Genomic DNA, 20,877 nt, shown 5'->3' with positions numbered 1-20,877 from the left:
AAAGGCGCAGTTTGGGGGACCCTGGGGGCCTGCGAAGCCCATTACCCACAAGAGTTAAGTCAACCAGCGAAGATGTGGAGGCCGAGAACGGTCCCTCGGGGGCCGTCTTGGCAGGCCCGAGGGAGAGGCCGCTGGGAGGACTGCAGTGAGGACTGGGCCTCCAGGCTGGTGCGCAGCCAGCACCAGGGCTGGACCTCAAGGGCCCCAGCAGCCATTGTGCCATTAGCCATCCCCACCTGGGGACGGCCCTGACCCGCCGGGGGACGCTTGGTTCCTTCTCAGATGGTCATTTAACGTTCCCAGGGCTCGCGTCTGTGCTGTGTGACCTTCACCTCCCGGCTCCACCTCTTTCTGCCTGTTTTCTCAGCTACAAAAGGGGGTCCGAATTTGCCTCGTAGAACACAGTGAGGATTACAGGAGACCATGCGCCCAAGGTGCGTCACCCTTCCTGGCACATAGCAGATCCTTGCGTTGTAGCTGCCAGCACCGCTACCGCTCCTGTGTTTACGGCCTGGGCGCCCCCCTGCCTGCTTTCACGTGTTGAGCACTTACCGTGGGCCTGATTTTAATTCTCACACAACTAACTACAAGATGAAGTCATTTTAAGTATTAGCATTTAACAGATGAGGAAACTGAGGCTGGGGAAGGACAGGACATTTGCCCAGAGTGACACAGATGGCAAAGGTGGGGTCCAAACTCAAGGCCAGCCACACCCAGCCCGGAGTTTTTTACCGCTGCATCTGATAGCATGCGGGGTGATTTATGTGCTATGGCAGGTGCAATTTTTACTCCTAATAGTTAAGCATCTATTTTATTTGTTAGAAAAATACCGCCTTCCTATTTACAATAGTGATGTTAATTTTCCTTTGAAGATCAATTTATTTAGTGCTTGTTCCGACAGTACATATATGAAAATTGGAACAAAACAGAGGAAAGTAAATGGCCCCAGAGCAAGGACGACATGCAAATTCATAAAATGTTTCATATTTTCACAATGTTATGTGTCAATTATATCTTAATTAAAGTAAACTTACTAAGTTGCACTATTTATAATATCTAACAGGTAGAAATAGCTCAAATGTCCACCAAAGGATGAAAGGATGAACAAAATGTGGTATAACCATAAAGTGGAATTATTCAGCCGTAAAGAGGAATACATTTCCGATACATGTCACAATGTGGATGAAGCTTGAAAATATGACGCTAAGTGAAAGAAGCCAGGCCTAAAAGCCCATATGTCGGAGGATTCCGTTTATAAGAAATGTCCGGAATAGGCAAACCCATAAATGCCGAAAGCAGATCGATGGTTGTGAGAGGCCAAGGGAAGGTGGGAATAGGGAGAAACTTCTTAATGGTGTGGGGTTTTATACTGGAGTGACGTGCGCGTGTTGGAACTAGACAGAGCTGGTGGCTGTGCGACACTGTGAACGTACGAAGTGCCACTGAATTAGTCCCATTAAAATGGTTGATTTTATGTCATGTGAATTTCACCTCAATAATAAAAACTTATGTTTTCAAGAGGAAATTATTTTACTTCAAGACAAATTAAAGAAAAATATGCCAGCCATCGCACCGGGGTTGGGGGTTGCGGATATGAGGGAAGTTGTGAAGGCAGTAGTCAGAAAATGGGGCCCCACGTCCTCCCCTAAGAGTGCAAGGCGTCTCCGTAAGGGCCTGGTCTGGCGGGGAGTCAGCGTCTTGCCCTTCTTTGTCTTTCCCCCCTGCAGTCAGCTCAGTGCTTAAGAAATACTTACTGAGCTCAACCCAGCCCGGCTTAGTTAATTGAGTTAAGACGAGCTGGGTCGCACTGAACGTACCAGCTGGCGGCCTGGAGGAGATCCAACTTGAAGATGTTAAGAACCACAGTAATTCAATAAGCTCCTGCGAGGTAGTCTAAGTCATGAGACCGTGTGCCTTTCTTTACCCGACGTGCCTGTGTTCACTGGCACCTTAGGTGCCAGGCCACTGTTAATACCATGGTTGTCTCCCTGGAATCCCCCATGTGTGTTTGCCGAAGACCCTGGGCAAGAGAGCGCAGGAGGGAAGGACAAAGGAAACCACAGCGGTCCTCCGGCTCAGCTGGAAGCCCCTGAGTGGGGGGAGGACGGGCCCAAAGGACGCAGAGCACTTTCTGTCTGCCTGCGTACAGGTACGGCGACGATCTACATCTTTCTTGCCCAAAGTACTCAGCAGGTGCCTGGTGTCACGATATAACTCAGACCCCATTCTCTTCAGTCTGATTGTCTGAGTGTGAGGCTGGCTGAGAGCCTCGGAGAAACTGACTCATCTCTCCGCGTCTTCGTCTTTCCACCTGTAAAATGAGGGTGACGGTGGTACCTACCGTAGGGGTCATTGGGTGGAGTCGATGAAACAGAATCTGTCAAGCACTTAGCGTGCAGTTCCGGGAACACTGTACGTACACGCAGAAAGGTTAGCTGTGATGAATGGCGTGACCGGCACCACAGAAGGGGGCTGGTGCGGCTTTCCGGACATGGGAGGACAGAGCAGAACAGTTGTTTGTAAACACCCTAAGCGGAAGCACATGTCAGCTCTTCTGGAAGGGTGATGTAAGCACCGGGTCCAAGCAAGCGGGGAGTAGCAGGAATCCGGATGTTTTTCTCCATGCTGGCAAGATCCTACTACCTACAGAGAGTTCCCAGCAGCCGCCTGCCCGGTGCAGGGAAGCCCAAGACTCGAAAAAAGCTGCAAAAATGTTTCCTCTTTCTGCTCTGTTCTGGGAGGCCGCCCCATTGGTGTTTAGATCTGCGTCCCTGGCTGGTAAATCAGGGATGTAATTTGGGGCTGCATGTGGTGGTCTCTGCCCACGGATCTCTCACCCACCCGCAAGGCTGCACGTGGGAAGGGTGTGCAGGACACAGGCATGCAGAACGTGATTTCTCAGGCTCTGCACTGTGTCGCTGCATGCATGGCCTTGGTCTGGTTCCTGCATCTCTCTGAGCTATTGTTCCTCATTTATAAATGGGTGAGAGGACAACGGAGCTGTTTGCTTGAAATAAACGCGTATAAAGGAAGTGACTGTAAAAACAGACACAAGCATGGCTGTATGGTTGAAATGGGGGCAGGGATTCCGATGGCTGCAGCCGCTGAGGCTCCATCACCTTCCTGCTTGCTGGTCTCCACGGTCTCCCTCCCTCCAGCAGCTCCTAAGACGCACATGTTGAAAACTGCCGACTAGAATGAATTCACGGGGCAGGCGTGGGGCTAGGGTCCCAGGGCAGGATAGAGCATGAGGGGGTCTCTGAGGGGGTCTCCAGCAGCATGGAGAAGCTAGGGGGCAGAGCTGCAGGCAGGCCTGACTGCTGCGACCTGGCAGTGTGACATGGCACTATGGGACATCAGGTCTTTCTGCCTGCCCGGCATCCATTCCTCCTCCTTCTGGTAAGAACACCCCGAGAGTCTTTGGGGGAACCAGTTGCTCTTCCTTGGTCCATGTGGTTTGGCTCACTTGGGCAGTGGGCATGAGATTGGGGCATCCTCCTTGCCATAGTCATTGGCATAGCAATAGGCAGCTGAACCTCTCAGAGACCAGCAGACCTAACCCTGGGACTTCGCAGCCGTAACCAGGGTTTGACTGGGATGACATATAACAGCTGGAGAGAGCCGATCTAAAAATGAAACCAGTGCGGGGCACAGCAGAGCCCACGAGAGGGAGAGAGGCAACGTCCTGAAGACATAATCGAGGGCCTAGATCCAGCCATGCCTGAAGCTAAGACGGCCCATGCTTCTCAGTCAAATCTTCCAATACATTTTTATTCTGACTCAAGTCCATGTAAGTTAGGAGGCTGTCATTTTGCTACGGAAACCTTATGACTAATACGCAAGAGCCCCTTGAAGTTTCAGTTTTCTCATCTGCTAAGTGTCTCTAAAAATCTATAAACCTTACCTTTAAGTGGATCTATAAACACATATATTCTATCACAGCGGCAGCAGCGAGACATTAGCAAGAGTGGTAAAGTATTTTGAATATTTATTAGTTCTCAGGAAAGCAAAACCAGGGTTGGTTAATATCAGGCCACTTTATTCTCTAAATGAGAGTGGGGGGTGCAGCAAATCCGTAACTGTTCATTGCAAATGGGAGGGAGAAAGCGGGAAGAGGCCACATATTAATGGGAAAACGCCAGGGGAAGGGCGGTCAGGCCTTGATTTTGGATTTTTCGATTAAATGGGAGGGGATATCTGTAGGGGGCTATGGATCACACACTTCTGCACGTGGGTCAGAGCCCAAGGAAATTCCCTCAGTCGTATAAGTCCCCAGGCTCTTGAGGCCAGGACACATGTAGGGGAATAGTTGAGAAGGATTTGTCTTTGAGCAGGTTTGGGGGCACAAGCTTTACAGCTGTGGGTGAACTCCCAGCAGACCGTTGTAGTTCAACTTCATGTGCGTGGCCACGTCTTCCCTGCACAGACAGACTGGCCTTCCGTGGCCCCGGGGAGTGACTGCCTCTATTGTGGTCTGCTCAGGAGCCCTTGAAATCGAAAGCCCGGAGCTCCCCTCGTCACAGCCCTCGCACATAAATACCACCAGGGGGGATTTCCCGCGGAATTTTTTGCAGCCACTCAAATGTTTCATTTCCCATTGTTTGCCAGCCCCTCTCGGAGCCTCAACTGTCAAAGCAGCAGCAAACACAGGCTGCTTTTCCCCCAGGATCCCACAATGCTTGCTCTCACTTCCTCTCCACGTTGGGAAGCCGGAGTTGGCAGGATATGATCCGCTCGGCCAGGGAATAAGGTCTGTTAGTCAGCTAGTGAAGCAAGTCGGCGGAGAGCGTGCCCACTCTACGCAGCCCATCCTGCTGGGGGGTGGGGGGCACGGCTCTGTGCCATCCCCCTGGTTGTTATTATAATCGCGGCGACTAATAATTACAGTTATAGAAAGAAACCCCTTTCACAGATCCAAAGCCCGTGGCTGAAATAGACGAGGCAGCTGTTACATTTTTACTTTTTAAAATATAAACTCGAATCATTATTTTTCTGGCCCAACATATTTTAATGGACTTCTAAGTTGTATTCTATACATCTGTGCTTAGAGAAGATCCTCTTTATTGATTGATTGAAAACATCTGTTTTAGGCATGCTCTGGGCTGGGTGTTGGGGGCACCCAAATATGAATAGGGTGTGGCTGCCTGTCTACAAGGAGCCTGCAGTTTAGGGAGGTATAGAAATTTCAAGGCAACGTGGGATACAAGAGTGGAAATTTATTCAAGGGATGTAGGTCTGAGGGGTGAGTAGGAGTAGCTAGGGGGACACGCCTGTGGTCTGTCACCAGCTGGTACCGTGAGTCCTGTGGCACTCAGACAAGACTGGGCCCATGTGAAATAGCCTGATTCTGTGCAGACACCTGTCAACATCCTTCCTCTGGGGCCCACCCTCTGCGGAAGGGAGACTGCCCCGACGTTGCATTTACTCATGCAGCCACACATTCATTCATCCATTCCTCCATGCCACAGATATTTACTAATTTCTTTAGTAAATTTCTCCTAGAGTTTCTGTCCCAGCAGGGCAGACAGCCATCAAATAAATACCTGTGTCAAATAATAAGGAAATATACACCACAATAAAAAACAATGTTACATACATAGGAGAATCCGTCTGCCCCTCATCCACTGACCTCCCACTTTATACCAAGCGCTGTGGGGCTGCAAATTTGGGTCAACACACCTTGTGCGGAGAGACCCTGAGGACCCACCAGAACTCATGACAGAAAGAGGTGGGAGAGCGGTGGCAGCAGCACTGTCCTGGCACTTTTCACACTACGGGCACTCTGGATCCTGGATCCCACCCCTGTTTTTACGATGACAGAAATGGAATCAGAGCAAGTGGCCATTTCGTTTTCCCAAAGCCGTACTGCGTGTCAGCATAAAGAAAAGGAAAATGCGAAATTCCACCCAGAAGGGAAGCAGGAGATTTTGAGACAGCCACGTCCCAGAAGGTGGAGACTGGGGAAATTTTAACACAGGGCGTGAGTTTCAGCTCTTGTCTCTTCCAAGGGAACCCCTCTCCTCTCTGCCTCCCGAGCGTGTGCCTGTGCGGGTCTTAGTTCCTCAGGGTGTGTGACCTGAGGTCACCAGAACTAGCACTTTCCAGTACCTCTGATATCCCAGGCATCACAATAATCCTCCCACGGTAGGTGTTAAAGCTCCTATTTTCAAGATGAAGAGGTTGAATCCCTGGCCACACACAGCCAGGCAGTAGCAGAGCCAGAACTGGAACTCTGTCCTTTGATTCTGGGACCTGTGGCGCTTCTGATCCCTAGAGCTGCCTAGGATGTGGAGCGGGGGCGCGGGTTAGCAGGGATTTAAGAGTGCTGCCTGTAGAACGCAGGGGGACGTGGCCAGGGGAGGCAGGGCCCCGGGGCCGAGGCTGCAGCGCTGCCCAGGAATTCAGCCCAGCCCGCCCACTTTTTAATAAGGTGGCATCCCTGACAGACTCTCTTGTCCTTTTCCTGTGCTGGCCATCGGAACCCAATAAATAAAGTCTTAGAGTAACGTGACCCGAGCCAGGCAGTAAATGATGGCACTGTCAGTTGTACACGACTGTTGAAACAAACACAGACTGTAATCATCGTGCTGTACGGGGAGAAAGACATTTGGCAAATGAGATTCCATTTTCACATTGGTTTGTGCTGAGCATATAAATTTCCTGCAGGCCGGCCAGCGCTGGGGATGTGTAATTGATTGCCTGCATTATAATAAACAAGCCGTGACAGGTGATCATTCATCATATTCCGCTGAACGTTCCAGCACACCAGAAAACGGAGGAAGAGAGGGAACGCGGGAGCGAGGGGAGAGGAGAGGAGTCGCCGGGGGAGGGGTGGGAGGCGGTCGGAAAGACCCAGTATTCCCGACAGACAGAAAGCCGGGGAAGAGGCGGGGAGAGGATCCACAGAGCGGGCTCGGGGAAAAGTGAAAGCAATTACTATAATTCTTTTGATTATCTAATTTGTTCTCTCTGGTCTTCGTTCTATGACCCTCCCCCCACCCCACTCCAACATAGGAGGTCCCCCTCGGGGACTTCGGAAGGCACAGAGAATGCTCCTCCCAAGATTGAGGGGAGGAAGGGGAAAGGCGAGGTGGGGGAGGGGCTGCTTCTAGTTGTAACCGGAGTAGATACATCCAAAGGGGAAACCTCAGGAGGAGTGTGTGTGTGTGTGTGTGTGTGTGTGTGTCCCGCGCGCGAGCTCGTTCGCGTATTCGCGCACGCTCTCGCCTGTGCGCGCGCACGAGTGTGCAGGACTAGCTTTTTTTTTTTTGCGCTGTGATGTCTGTAGTCAGATGGATAGGAACTAGTCTCTTTAAATGTAAAAACATTTAAAGGGTGTTTGAAAAAAAAAAAGTGAAAAGTTCCTTTTATTGGAGAAAAGGATAGACTCCAAGTTGGCATCGGGTCTGGTTCCAAAAGCCTGTCATATGGTGCTCTCCCTTGTCCCCGCCCAGCCTCCTTCTGCCCTTGGCCCAGGGCTGGGGGTCGAACGGGAGCTGTTGGGAAGCCCTCTCCTCTCCAAGCGCCTCAACCTAGACAGACAAGGGGCGGAAGCACGTTGGCATGTGAAGGACAGAAAGACAAATGAAGAGCTCTCCAGCCAGCACACGCATTAAATAAGTACTTACATTATGCAAAAGCCAGGGCCCTCAACAAGGGGGTGAGTGAAGATCGGGCACGGGGAGGGTTTCGTCTCAGACTAGTCTCCCCAGTTCTCACCCTGCTAATTTCCAGCCCTCCCGTCCCTACCCATCAAGTTCCCTCTCCTCCCTGTCTGGGTACCAAATGCTGAGCGCAGATGGGAGACTCCCACCCCCTCGGGAGCTGGGTGTTGAGAGGGCATGGCCCACAGAACATCGGGGGCGGGGCCTGGGTGGGGCTTAGCCGGGGGCGGGGCAAGTGCAGAAGGAAGACCACGTTGTGGGCGACTCTGCTTCTCAGCTCACACTTCTTCTGAGAGTCCTCTGCCTTTTTGTCATGGCCTTAACAAATCTCATCTGTAACCTTCGAGGATATCGTAAAGTCACCGCTTTTGGAGACTCTGTTCAAGGGGCCCCCTTCTAAAAGCTGAGACCTCTGTCCCCTCCGACCCCCCGCAGCATCCCTGCGTGATCTGTGTTGCCTCTGAAAGACTGACAAGTCGTCTGGGTCTCTCAGGAATCTGGGGAGACAGCTGGGACAGGTGCAGTTGTCCCGATATGCTTATTTCTTCCCACCGCCCCACAGTAACCTGTGAAGTAGGTCTGAGGGTCCCGGTTTTACCCGGGAAGAAACTGAGGCCCAAGAAATGAAGTTACTTGCTCGAGGTCTGGCAGCAAAAACTTACTTTTGATGGAATCCAAGAGCCTTCTTCCAATATGCTTCCCAGCACCCTTGTGAAGACACGTTCTTCCTCCAAGCCCTGGAAACTTGAGCACCGCCGTGTATGAGGAAGCCGAGTCTGTTTGGAATGGCAGGGCAGCCACGCCCTCACCAAAGCCCTCTTGCTTTGACCAACTACAGGTCTCTCAAGCCTGCCCACTTCTCTGCACCCCCGCTGTAACCCCTGGTCCTAGACATCCCTCTCCTGCCTCACGGCTCCCACCGCCTCGCTGGTCCCCCTCCTAGTGCCGCTGCCCGCTCCCATCCATTCTTGCCGAGTAGCCAGGAAGACCTGCTCACTGTCCTGAAAGCCCTTCATCAGAGGGCTGGGTCTGTCTCTCTAGCTCCATCTTTTAAAAAATTATCATCATTATTATTATAGTAAAATACACAAAACGTAACATTTACCATGTTAACCATTTTAAAGTACAGATTCACACTGTCGCGCAACATCGTGACTATCAACTCCAGAACTTGATTCTCACCCCAAATGGAAACCCCTTCCCCGTTGGGAGCCACTTTCCATTCCACCCTCCCCGCTGCCCCTGGCGAACCATCAGTCTATTTCATATAAATGGAATCCTTCAATATCTGGTATTTTATGACTTCTTTCGCTTTGCATAACATTTTAAATGCTCATCCATGTTGCAGCATGTGTCAGGATTCATTCCTTTTTTTGTGGTCGAATAATATTCTGGCTGCTGTGGCTCAGTGGATTGAGTGTCGGCCTGCAAGCCAAGTGTCACTGGTTTGATTCCCAGTCAGGGCACATGACTAGGTTGGATGTCAGGTCCCCAGTTGGGGGCGCAAGTGAGAGGCAACCACACAGTGATGTTTCTCTCCCTCTCTTTCTCCTTTCTCCTCTCTCTAAAAATAAAACAAACAAACAAATTATTTTAAAAAATTCTGTTGTATGGATAGACCACATTTTGTTTACCCACTGATGACCCTTTGGGTTGTTTCCACCTTTGGACTATTGTAAATAGTGCCCCTACGGATGAGGATGTACACGTTCTGTTTGAGCATCTGTTTTCAATTCTTTTGGCGTACACTTAGGAGTGGAATTGCTGGGTCATGTGGTAACTCTATGTTTCAGTTGTTGAGAAACAGCCACACTGTGTTCCACGGTGACAGCATCATTCTGCATTCTCACTAGCAGAGCAGAAGGGCTCCAGTTCTCCACGTCCTTGCCAACACTTGTTATTTTCCACTTTTTTTATGGCCATTCCTAGTGAGTGTGCCTCTCTCCATCTTTTAATTCTCTCCCCCACCCCCTCTTACTACTCTGGCCTTTTGTATCCTCAAATATATCATTTTCTCTGAAGAGGGACCGTTACATATACAGAGACTTCTGCTTTTCTCGTCCCCAAAGCTAGATCCGGTCCCCCTACGATGACGCATCGCAGCCCCATCACCTTCCTCTCATAGCTCCCCACGCAGCTGCACATTTACATTTCCTCGTGTGAGTACTGATTAATGTCCGCCTTCTTGATTTGCCTACCACCTCCCCCGGGCAGGCACAATTCTGCTTTTGCTGTCTGTGGCATCCCCCGTACTTAGCATCGTGCCAGGTACACTCAGTATTGTAGGTGCTTGATAAATATTTGGTGAAGGATGAATGAACAATGAATACGATCCAAGTTTGGGTCCTATGTCCTTAGGAGTTTTTCAATTTGTTTTTTCCCTGCTTGGTGGAGTCAGCAGACCTCCATAAATTAGGAACTGAAAAACCTACTTTGTCCGTAAGGACTTTGGAGGCCGATAGGACTGGTTGCAGAGGGATACTCACTAATGTCTCCCTTCGGAACCAGGGTGACTCTGGCACCTGATCCGGAGTCTTGCGGGGGAACTGTGGCCATGGTGCCCTGCAGTGCTGCTGAAGGCTTAGGGACTGGAAGTATGTTTGCTTGGTGTAAACATGCCCCTTAGCATGACAGGGTGATCCCTGTGTTTGCCAAGTCATTAATTTTTATGTAATAACAGTGACCACAACCAACTGCATTTCCCCCCCATTCTGAGTCATTCTTAAGGTCAGATCTGTCGGATTGTGAGGAGAGACAAAAACCTTACAAACCAGAATGTAGGGGTGAGTTATCTGTGTTTACAACTCTGCTCCTACACGCGGCTCCGAAGACCTGAGAATAGAGGATTAAAAATTCACACAGTGACTTTCTTTCAAGGAACTCCATGTGCTCCCGACGACCTTTACCCTTCTAAAGTCATTAACAGTCGGACATCACCATGCCCATCTTTAAGACAGAGAAACAGAGGCCCAGAGAGAGCAGGCGACTTGGCCACCCCTCCCCCCACGTCAGCTGAGCAGCAGCCTCTGGCAGGGAGCCCCTCCCACCTACCTTCCTAGCCCACGCCCTCTCCATTAGCTTGATTAGGACAATTGATTTATTCATTCTTAGTGGTTGAGAGGGGGGAAAAAAAACCCCAACATGCCATTTGTGTGATATAAATATCTCTGGAAAAAGCTAAAAAACATTGTGTCATACATATTTTCTTAATACCACAGTTAATCACACATGTCCAAGTACACAGTTCCATCACCCGAGGACAGGGGTGAGGTGGGGGGACTCAGGAGAGATTTAGTTCCAGAACCCTCAGTCCCAGCTAAAGACACACAGGAGGCTTTTTTTCTTTCGCGTGTTGCTTTTACAGAACCTCCTAGAGGTCACAGAAGGTTGGTGTTGGGCCCGAACATCAGGAGGCTGGGAAGCAAGGGTGCCGGGACATCTGTTAACTGGCCAATTCCCAAAGAAAAAAAAATATGGATTGTTGTTTTCTCAGGCAGCATGTTGCTGGGACTCACAGAAGGATTTGGGTCTCCACATGGTTCCCCCCCCCCCCCCCCATCATTAAAGAGCCTTAATCCCAGCGATTCTACTGTTTGGAATTGAACCCAAGGAAATAATTAAAGACAGGTAAAAAAATTTAATGACAGGGTGTTCCTCACAACATGTAGACGGTGGTGAAAGAAACAACCTCCAGAGCCAACCAACCAGGGGTGATCCATAAGGAAATCATGTGGCTCCTCCACTAAAACCCTGCTCAGATTCTGAAAGAAAAAAAAGACTGGAAGGATGTAAAGCAAGGCATTCACAGAGTTTGTCTTTGGGTGTGGAAATTGGGATGGATTTTTTTTTTTTTTTTTTTTCTTTCCTGTAGTGAGTTCTTGTTTGGGGATGATCTGTTTACAACCAACTTACATTTGGTGGATGCTAACAGAGGTTTTATGAAATCGCTAAGATTTAGAAGTCACCAATGGAAGAGGAAGGGCACAGAAGTGAAGGCCCAGAGGCAAGTCAGGGTTAGGAAGGAGCGCGGCCTGACTGAAGCGGGAGATTCCAGAAGCAGAGTGCTGAGAAATGCAGTGGGTTTGTGGGTTGTGGACGGACTGTGCATCTTTGGAAAGCCAAAGACAGGAAAGCACACTGGCTGTGACAGGAAGCTGGGAGCCACTGTAGGTTCTAGAAGAAGAAAAGACATAGGCTGTTCCAAGTCAGACTGAGAAGAGACAGTCCAAGAATCGAGTGAGCTGGGAGGGAACCTGATGGTCTCATCGTTCTCGTAGGCAGGATCTCATTTCGTCGGCTTTGGGGGCAGAGGGATTTGAAGAATCACAGAACTCAGAAGACATCTTGAGATTGCTTTCATTTGATAGGAACAATTGCAACTTAAAGAGTCAAACAGGCTGTTTCTAAACGCAGAGCAAGACGGTGGCCAAGTTGGGACTGGCGACAAGGGGTCCTTTATTCCTAGCTCCAGTCCCAGCCCACCTCTCTGCTGCTTGATCCTAAGTCTGAGCTGTTAAGCACATGTACAGCCTCCTAGGAGAGCTGAGGAGCCTGGTGTACTTCCTGGGGTTCTGCCCCCAGCCCCGTCTTTTCATCCATCCACCCACCCATCCATCCATCCATCCATCACTTACAAAGCACCTATTAGGAGTTATACAGGTTAAGTGTTAGAATGGGATGGAGAGAAGATGATGCTGGTGCACAGTAGATGCTCAATAAATATTTGTGGATGTGAAGGAGGGAGGGAAAGGAGGGAAGAACAGTTCCTGCCCTCAACTCACTCGAGGTCTAATTTGGGAAACAGATACGACCTTATTTGGGTGAGGAAAGCCGTGATTTCATAGGGATATGAACTCATGTTACGCAGGCCCAGGCAAGACACATAACAGAACAAAAAAAAAAAAAAAAAAGTCGACTTGAGTTGCTCTTATAAAAATTCTTTACTTTAACTAACATTTAGAGATCCCTTAAAATGGGCCAGGTCAGGGGATTAAAATTTCGAGGATTTCCCCACAGGTCACACATGAATGAAACCCAAAATGGGCAGGAGCAGGGATCTGCAGCCGGAGAAAACACAAGGAGTCGTCAGGCTCCCAGAAAAGACAAATGTCATTAGTTTCTCTGAACAACTTTGACCTCTTTTTCAAACCCCAGCCGGTTGGTGTGAGTTTTCCTTTGGCACACAGGCTGGGGGCCTCACGGCGCTGGCCTGAAGGTGGGGAGGGCCTCGCATAGGCCACAGGCAGGGCCTCCCACCATCCCTGCCTGTCTCCATTTCCCTTTTCCAGTTATTCAGGCTTCTGGGGCCATTTCAACCTCCCGTTGCCAAGTGAAAATAAATCCAGAGGCCTCAGCTCGGGGCTCTTGGAGAAACACGAGGGACTTTGCAGAGCCTTTCCAGGGGGCGCCTGGGGAGGGACCAGCAAAGAGGCAGAAGGAGAAAGTTGCATGCGGTTCTTTTAATCACCGGGTGGAAGGAGAGAGGAGAAAGTTCAAACGGAGCCCCGCCAGCCGGCCGAGAAGCCAGCTCTGAGCTCCACTGTTTCAGCAACTGCTGTTGGCCTCCCCGGGGTTTGTCTTGGCCCGAACCTGTCCTGGGAAACAAGAGAAGCTCACGCTCTTGGAATTTGCTCCCTTAACGATTCACTCAGCAACTTGGCTTCAGTGGGCAATTTTTTAAAAAAAGAAAGAGGGAAGAAAAGAAGAGAGGAGGGAAGGGAAGCCATTGAGCCATTGGCAGCGTGTGCACCCCCAAACGCATCAGCTTGGGCTGGGCCAGGTGGTGGGGAGGAAGGGAGAAGCGTGAGGGAAACGCGCACTGGGAGACTGTCTATGAACGGCTGCTGCCCGGCGTGGGACGCTCAGTGAGACAGAGAAGCAGCGATCGGGAAAGGCATGTGTCTAATGCTCTGTCACAGCCTGCGGGCTTCGGAAGGGGCACTAGGGAAGCAGTGGGAGTGCAAGGTGTCACCTAGACAGGTGTCTTTGGTTGAGTGCTCTTCATGCACCTGCACAGCGTCATACCTGGACGGCATCATAACTGCATGGCATCATACCTGCACAGCGTCACACCTGCATGGCGTCATACCTATATGGCATCATACCTGCACAGCGTCATACCTTCATGGCATCATACCCACACAGCATCATGCCTGCATGGCGTCATGCCTGCGTGGTGTCATACCTACATGGCGTCATACCTGCACGACGTCATACCTACACAGCATCATACCTGCACGGTGTCATACCTGCACGCCTCACCCCAGTCTCGTGGGGTCCTCACAGAGACCCACCAGGACAGCCTTTTCAGCCTCGTTTGCAGAGAGTGGAGTCCTGACCCTTCCTGACCCACCCAAGGGCGCACACACAGCTAACGAGTGCAGGCATCCCAATGTGAATCTGATTGCCTGGGACCCCCTCGCCCCTGGGGCCATGCTCTTGACCCCTGTCCCTCCTGCCTTTATTTATTGCTTGGTCTCCATACAGCATCACCGTAGCCTCCCCGATGACATGGAAAAACTGAAGTCATTTATTCAATCACGACAAGATAGGACAGCAACCCGGGGAGGCATCCTTCCCAGCTGGGTTACTGAGGCCCTTGGCAGCTGTGGGTGCTTGTGGGTGCACTGTGGGAAAATACCACTCAATTCTTAGGGCTCCTAACCCTGGTGTCCTCAGACCCCTTGTGGGTGCATAGGTAGAGTTCAGAGGTCCATGAGTTTAGCTGGAAAAAGAAAATCTTAACTGTCACTGACCTCTGCGAGAAAGGCAGCATTGTCTTCTGTTAGGGACGCAGGTGACAAACCACGGTAGTATGGCCTGCTTCTGTGACCCAGACTCCTGCAAGTCACAGAGACTTCCGTATCACCAACAGCTGGTGCAGATACATCAAACTGGGGTTTGTGCCCCTCGCCACGCGGAAACTGCAGTGGGAAATAGCACAGTGGCTAGAGCTTGTTACTGAGAGCGTAACGAAGGGCTCACCTATCACCACGTCACACACTCGTGCCCGTACTTTGGTATCTGCATTACAGGGTCATCGGCTTCCTTTGCGATCGCACATGCTTTATTTTATGCATTGAGAGGCAACGCATGGTTCTGAAAAGGAGTCCCAAGGCTTCATCAGACCGCCCCACGCGCCCATGGCCCGTGACCGGGGAGCGGAGGGGAAGCTTCTGCTCCTGAGAAGTGCGCAGCCTAATAGGGAAATGGGACAGACATGCTTCTGAATATGCAACCTCAGGTGTAACAGACAGAGTCAACTCGTGGGCAAGGATTGAATTTTTTAATTTTTTTTTTTACTGTTCTATCCAGAGCACCCAAAGCAGTGCCTGATCAGCAATAGTGATAGGTCATCACAAAGGAGGCCAAGTGCACAGGCTCAGCCATCTCCATCCATTATACCTCTAGCCTCTTACAAGCTGAGTGATCCTGGCTGAGTGATGAGTACCTTTCTGTGCCTTGATTTCCTTACCTGGAAGACGGGCTTAACGAAACCTTTCTCTCAGCATTGTGACACAGTCCAGTAAGGTGAAAGCTGTGTGTGGCCCTGGGCTTTATTGTTAAGGCGTGACAAAGGTCCTGCAATCTGACAGCAGCCCCTGTGTCCCTCAAACCTCTCTCTTCTGGGAGCTCAGTCTGCTTGCTTCTCCAGGTACCCAGCCAACTGAATTTAATTAAACTGTAGTTGCAGAAGCCGGCAGCGTTTCCCTAAGAAAGCAATACAACTTCTAAAAGTCCCTTGACAGTCCCGAGCAGCCATTGCCTGTGCTTCTGACCACGTCATAAAACTGTTCACGGGGTGTTTCATCTCGTCATGGACCTGGCTGACAAGACATTTTTTTGACAGCCAGCATCCCTGTCTGTCTCACCTTTCTTAGGTCAGGAGCATACGTATCAGCCTTGCGTTCTTCAGCAGCTGAGCCCTGACGATGTGCTCGGGGCTGGGGCAGCACTACTCCACCTCCATGGGGCTTGGTGTGCTCCAGGGGGAGACGGAGAATAAGCACACAAGCAAATGAAGACATAAAACAGTTGCAGATTGTTATACGTGCTAAGAAGAAAGAAGCAGATGGCAGGCAAAGAGTGGAGGGATATTCTTAGATGAAGTTGAAGAAAATCTCTCGGAGAAAGTGACGTTCAAGCTGAGCCCTAGAGGATGAGACTGAGCCAGCCCTGCAAAGAACCAGAGGAAGACTATTCCCCAGCCGCGGGAGCGGCACGTGCAAAGGCCCTGGCGTGGGAAAAGCTTGGTGAGAGCTCAGGACTGACAGCAGGTCAGGGCTGCCGGAGTGCCCGAGTGGGGAAGAGACAGGCGCGAGATGAGGAGAGGGAGAGGGGCAAGGCGCAGGCCCCGCGGGGGCCCTGGGACCGCGTTAGAGAGATTGGATTTTACTGACGGCGTTGGGGGTGGACAGGCTGAAGGTACATGGGAATTTGTTGGATCAGTGGATGATTTATAAATAGTCCTCCATTTGGAAGCTTAGGCATCAAAGTCTTCAACAGGTACATCCCTCTCTGAATTCCCGCAGGACTCATTAGCACCATCACTTACTTGGCTCTTTTGCATATACGCCTGTAAATGAGCTCCGAAGGCCCATTATCAGAAGACCCGGACTTGGGTCTGCCAGGGTCTGCACTGCCTGTATCCAAGAGGGCATTCCTTGGAGCACCGCGTGGAATTTGGATGACATGGGACCCCTAGAGTTGTGCAGCAGAGGGGGCTCTGGTCCCAGCCCAGAGGTTCACTGTCTGCATGACCAGGGTCTCTGTGTCATGCCCCTCTTCCTGCCAGGGTGGTTGAGAACTTGCGAACAAAGGAAGTAAAAGCACAGTATTTGAACTTGGTAAAAGAAGGGTTCCTAACGGGGGTCCAAGGATGGCCTTCTGGAATCGGGGGACCTCCTGCAATTGCCAAGTATGTATGGTATGCCTGCATATACCAGTAAGTGCATACGTCAGAGGAGAGAGCCCAAAACTCGCTCCTCGCGGTCTCAGAGACTCAAGACCCTCCAAAGTGTACATGGTTTCATGCACTTGACATTGGAAGTGCTCTGGGCCCTCGAAGTTGCTCTCTTGCTCTGAGACGTAGTTAAACATTTGCTTGTTGGTGCTTTGTTTCCTCCCCTGCGTGTGCGAGTCTGTTTGGGGCAGGGGGCTGTCTGTGTCAACCCTTCCCTCTCACCTTCCAGGCGTGCTAACCCCTGGCTTCCCACGGACCTGGGCTGTCCAGCAGCGGTCCATCCACTCAGGGCCAAGCCCTCCAGGCTGAGCACCCAGGAGGCCCCCCAGGTCTCTCTGCCCCCGTGGCCAGGAGTGGGTGTCAGGAGCTACACCAATGTGTGCTTTTCTTAAGTCAGCCATTGCCTTACTCCTCCCAGGTAATGAGATGCCTTAACCCAGATACACCGCGTCTTCAGGCTGCCCCCAAGGAGTAATAGCTAACTGGCGTTGGGGGCGGGGGGGGGGGCTGTTTCTGGCACCGTGTTAGGCCCATGGGGAAGATGTTCTCGTTTGCGGGAAGAGAAGATGCGAGAGCTTTTAACTTCCACCCGCCCACAGAAGGTTGACCCCGGGTGGTTTGTGTACGTCTGCGTTCCACGCATACCCAGCATAGCACCCAGCGCACTGCAGGCACTTAACAAAAGCAATAAATAAATAATGATCATGTCCAGCCCATCCACCCACCACGCCCTCCAGGGATTGTAAGCTGTGTACTCATTCCTGACTGGTTCCTCCGCCCCTTCCTGACAAGTAATAAAGCTAATGATACCTTGTGTTGATGTTGCATCTTTCTTCTCAAAAACTCCAAACACTTGGCTATAATTATCTCTTCATTTTCTTTTCTGAATTACATTAAAATGTGCCGGTGGGGTCTTCTATACCCACGCCCCCCCCCCCCCCCTTCCTGCTACCAAATCCATGTTATTTCAAGGAAAGTGAGGCAAGGAGAGGAAAGTCCTTACCCAGGTTAGCAAGTCACAGGCAGGTGGGGTTAGGAAGAAGGGCCCGCCCCCAGACCACTATTCCTGAATTGAATCTATCCTAATGCTATTGAAATGGCAAATCTTTCTAATAGCCCTCAGTTCCTGGATTGGAGAAAATCCTCTTGCTTAGGAAGATACCCACAGGGAAGAAGAGATCGCCAGCCGTGTGCTTGGGGCTAGACACTGAGCACTTGCTGCCACCAGGACCACAGCAAATTCAAATGAAGTCTCTCCAGCACCACACCTCAAAAGGGCTGTGAAGTAGGGATCCTGGGGTGGAGGGGGCTTGGAGCTGCATGACTAGCTCTGACTCATCCACCTTTCTTGGCTTCCAGAACAAGGCCCACTGTGGTGAGGAGCTATGTAATGGGCGGAAGTGGTGCCCAGGGAACCCAAGAGGCCTGCTCGGCTCAGGCTCTGATTAGCTGGAGAGAGTGAGCTGGGAGTTTCCGAGGACCTCGGTTGCATCATCCATTAAATGGGTCTTCTATTAGCCACCCTGGGTGCCTCTTTAGGAGGTCAGTATCACAGAGCAAAGTAGCAGATATAAAAGTGCTTCTAAGAAATGAGGTGCTCTCTGTGGAGATGCTGCTGCTGAGGACCACCTGTAGAATTTTGGAGCCAGAGGGGAGCCTGTCATTTTCCAGAAGAGACCAGAAGAAGGGAAGTGAGTACAGTAGTCTGAAAAATAACCCTCAAAGCACAGTTCCATGACACCCCTGGGACCTGGGAATGTGATCTCACTTGGAAAAGGGGTCTTTGCACGTATTAAGCGCCTTGAGCTGAGAAGATAATCCTGAACAACCCAGCTAGGTCCTCAGTGAGATCCCAAGCAAAGAACAGACACACACAGAAGAAGAGAAAGCAAGTCCAGGGTCTGGAGCTGGCAGATGAGAAGGCAGGGCCAGACCCAGGAGTCCAGGCCGGGTTTGTTCCAAACGGACCAGAGGTTGCCGACTCAGAAGCCTGAAGAAGCTAGGCAGTGTCTACAGACCAGTTAGGGAGCAGCTACCGCAAGCCAAATACTGAGGTAGCCCTAACACATGTCCAAAAGCCGCATCTACAATCCTTGCAGCACAAAGTGCATTTCCACGGCGGGAGGGCTTCCGGGCCACAGATAGGTTAGGAAACTGGCGTTAGGTTCCATAGGAGTGTGTTTCTATCCTCCTCCTTTGGCTTTCTCTAGGAGGCCAAGGGGCCAAACATGAGATATTCTGGAGTCATTTCATGTGTTTTATGTATTTACTTATTTTTTGAGACTCAAGGCTGGATAAGCCCCTTTCGGTGGGGGGAGGGGCGCAGTGGGGCAGGTAAGCAGGAGGCAACAGCTGGCCATCAGCAGTATTGCTGTCATACGGGTAAGGATGCCGTGTCTATGAAAGGATGACATTTCTCAAGAGTTCCAGAAACTAAAGATGGAACGGACTTTCTGGCGTCACTTAAACACTGATTCACTCCATGAAAGTTTTTGCAGACCCACTATGTGCAGCCTTTAGGGGCTGTGGCAGGCACAAGTCAGAAGTGGTCTCTGCCCTTCTACAGCTTTCAGTCCGCTGAGCACCTACCATGTGCCAGGCCCCTTCCAGAAACGGTGTCACTTATTGAGGGCTAATGGTATACCAGGAACAGTTAAGTTCATGTATATTCTTGCAGCCAATAATAGCAGACAGGAATCGATCTCTTGCTACATGCCAAGCATGAGCTGGGTGTTTGGTGAGGGTTATTGGAGTTAACCCCCCAGCGACCTCTCCAGGCTGAACGGTTAGTGCCCCACCATCCAGATACAGAGAGCTTGAGACGCCTCCAGTTATTAAGTGGCAGAGGAGGGGTCTGAACTCGCCCAGGTTCTAGAGCAGGTGCTTTTAATTATCCTGCCTGCTTACTAATTTTCAAAATATTCCTATAAAGAGTTATTCTTAGCGCTATTTTACAGATAAGAAACCTGAGGTTCTGAGAGGTTTTTATTGTGACCGCTCCTGGGGGTCAGGATTACTGGCTGCAAAAGTCAAAGGGGCCCCCCCAAAAAACTCACTGATCAAGATGAATAGCATTGAATGCACTATGTTTTTTAATCTCAAAATTATTGTCCAAAAGTCCACCATGAGCAAAACACCAACAACTTAAAGACAGGATTCCACCTTGTGATTGGAAAATCTCCCTTGCTGCTCCCAAGATTCCAGTCCTGTCTTTGTTTAAAACTTCATCATTTGTTCATCCATGATTTTTTTTTTGCATTAGTTTTCAGTTCTTAGAAATGTTGTATTAAAGTATTATGTATCCCGATTGCTGAGGTTTCTGGCCTGTCCTTAAGTTTGGTAGGGTCGCAACTGCCTCACCAGCCCCGCCTTCCTCGCTCGGCAGGACTCTGCAGTGCTGGTCACAGCTGGGTCTTGCGGAGCCTCTCTCTGTGCCAGGCTCTCTTCTCCTGCGGCGCCTTTTATCCTCTCAATGGTCCTAGGTGGCAAGCGTGATGCTACCCCCTGTTTTACAACTGAGATACTGTGGATCAGAGAGGTCAAGAGCTTTGTTTAAGGTCACACAGCTTAGGGGCGGCAACCTGAATCCAGCTCAGCTTCCACGAGGGAGGGAGGGCTAGAGCTCCAGGTGCTGGGAACCACGCAGGAGGCTGCCGGGGACTGATGATCATTAATTATCCAGGGAATTCTTGCTGGGATGTGGGAGGCGGGACTTAATGACCTCTGAGTTCCCAGCACCCCCGGATTCCAGCTCTCCGTGATTTCATTGTTTCCTAAGAAACGCTGGTGGCTGGGCAGGGAAGGTGAACCTGAGACTCAGCCTGGTCCCCGCAACTGGGCCTGGGGAACCAGGGTAGGAGCCGCAAGGGCACTGCGTATCTGGAGAAGGGTGTCAGCGGGCCACGCGCACGGAGCCCCGCTCCTCACCGCGCCAGGCAGGCCTTGGGAGGGAGAGTCGTTGCGTGGCAGGAAAGCTGTTGGTAATAAGCAGAATTGAGTTTTAATGGGGTTCGCACAGATAGAACAGAAATCAAATTAGGACCTAATTGGCATGCATGAGGCAGCGAGGGCAGCACAGCTGCCCTGGGGACACTGCGTCCGGCCTGCAGGGGACCCTACGCACAACGAAAGGCTGCGACCCTCTCGGTAGGTGTTGGCCAGCCCCGCCCCTGGAGAACGCTGCACGGCCTGGGAGCAGGCGTCTCAGGGGCTGAGTGGGGTGGGGTTGGGGGCAGGCACTGGGAAGCCAGT

At 50.9% G+C, this 20,877-nt stretch overlaps 1 long non-coding RNA gene and 1 other non-coding gene across 2 annotated transcripts; one reads left to right on the top strand and one right to left on the bottom strand.

Moving 5' to 3' along the window:
* The first annotated feature begins 885 nt into the window (after positions 1-885).
* LOC149996859 (U6 spliceosomal RNA) lies at positions 886-991 on the top strand. Its single transcript, XR_016507277.1, has one exon. It is a non-coding gene; the product is annotated as a U6 spliceosomal RNA (small nuclear RNA).
* A 6,358-nt stretch (positions 992-7,349) lies between these two features.
* Positions 7,350-7,816, bottom strand: LOC149996858 (uncharacterized). Its single transcript, XR_016507215.1, has 2 exons — positions 7,629-7,816; positions 7,350-7,532 (listed from the first exon to the last, which is right to left on the bottom strand). It is a non-coding gene; the product is annotated as an uncharacterized LOC149996858 (long non-coding RNA).
* Positions 7,817-20,877: the final 13,061 nt, after the last annotated feature.

This window comes from Furipterus horrens, unplaced genomic scaffold (genome assembly GCF_987537825.1).
Source record: "Furipterus horrens unplaced genomic scaffold, mFurHor1.1.pri manual_scaffold_11, whole genome shotgun sequence".
NCBI lineage: Eukaryota > Metazoa > Chordata > Mammalia > Chiroptera > Furipteridae > Furipterus > Furipterus horrens.
This window is presented reverse-complemented; position numbering and strand designations above follow the sequence as displayed.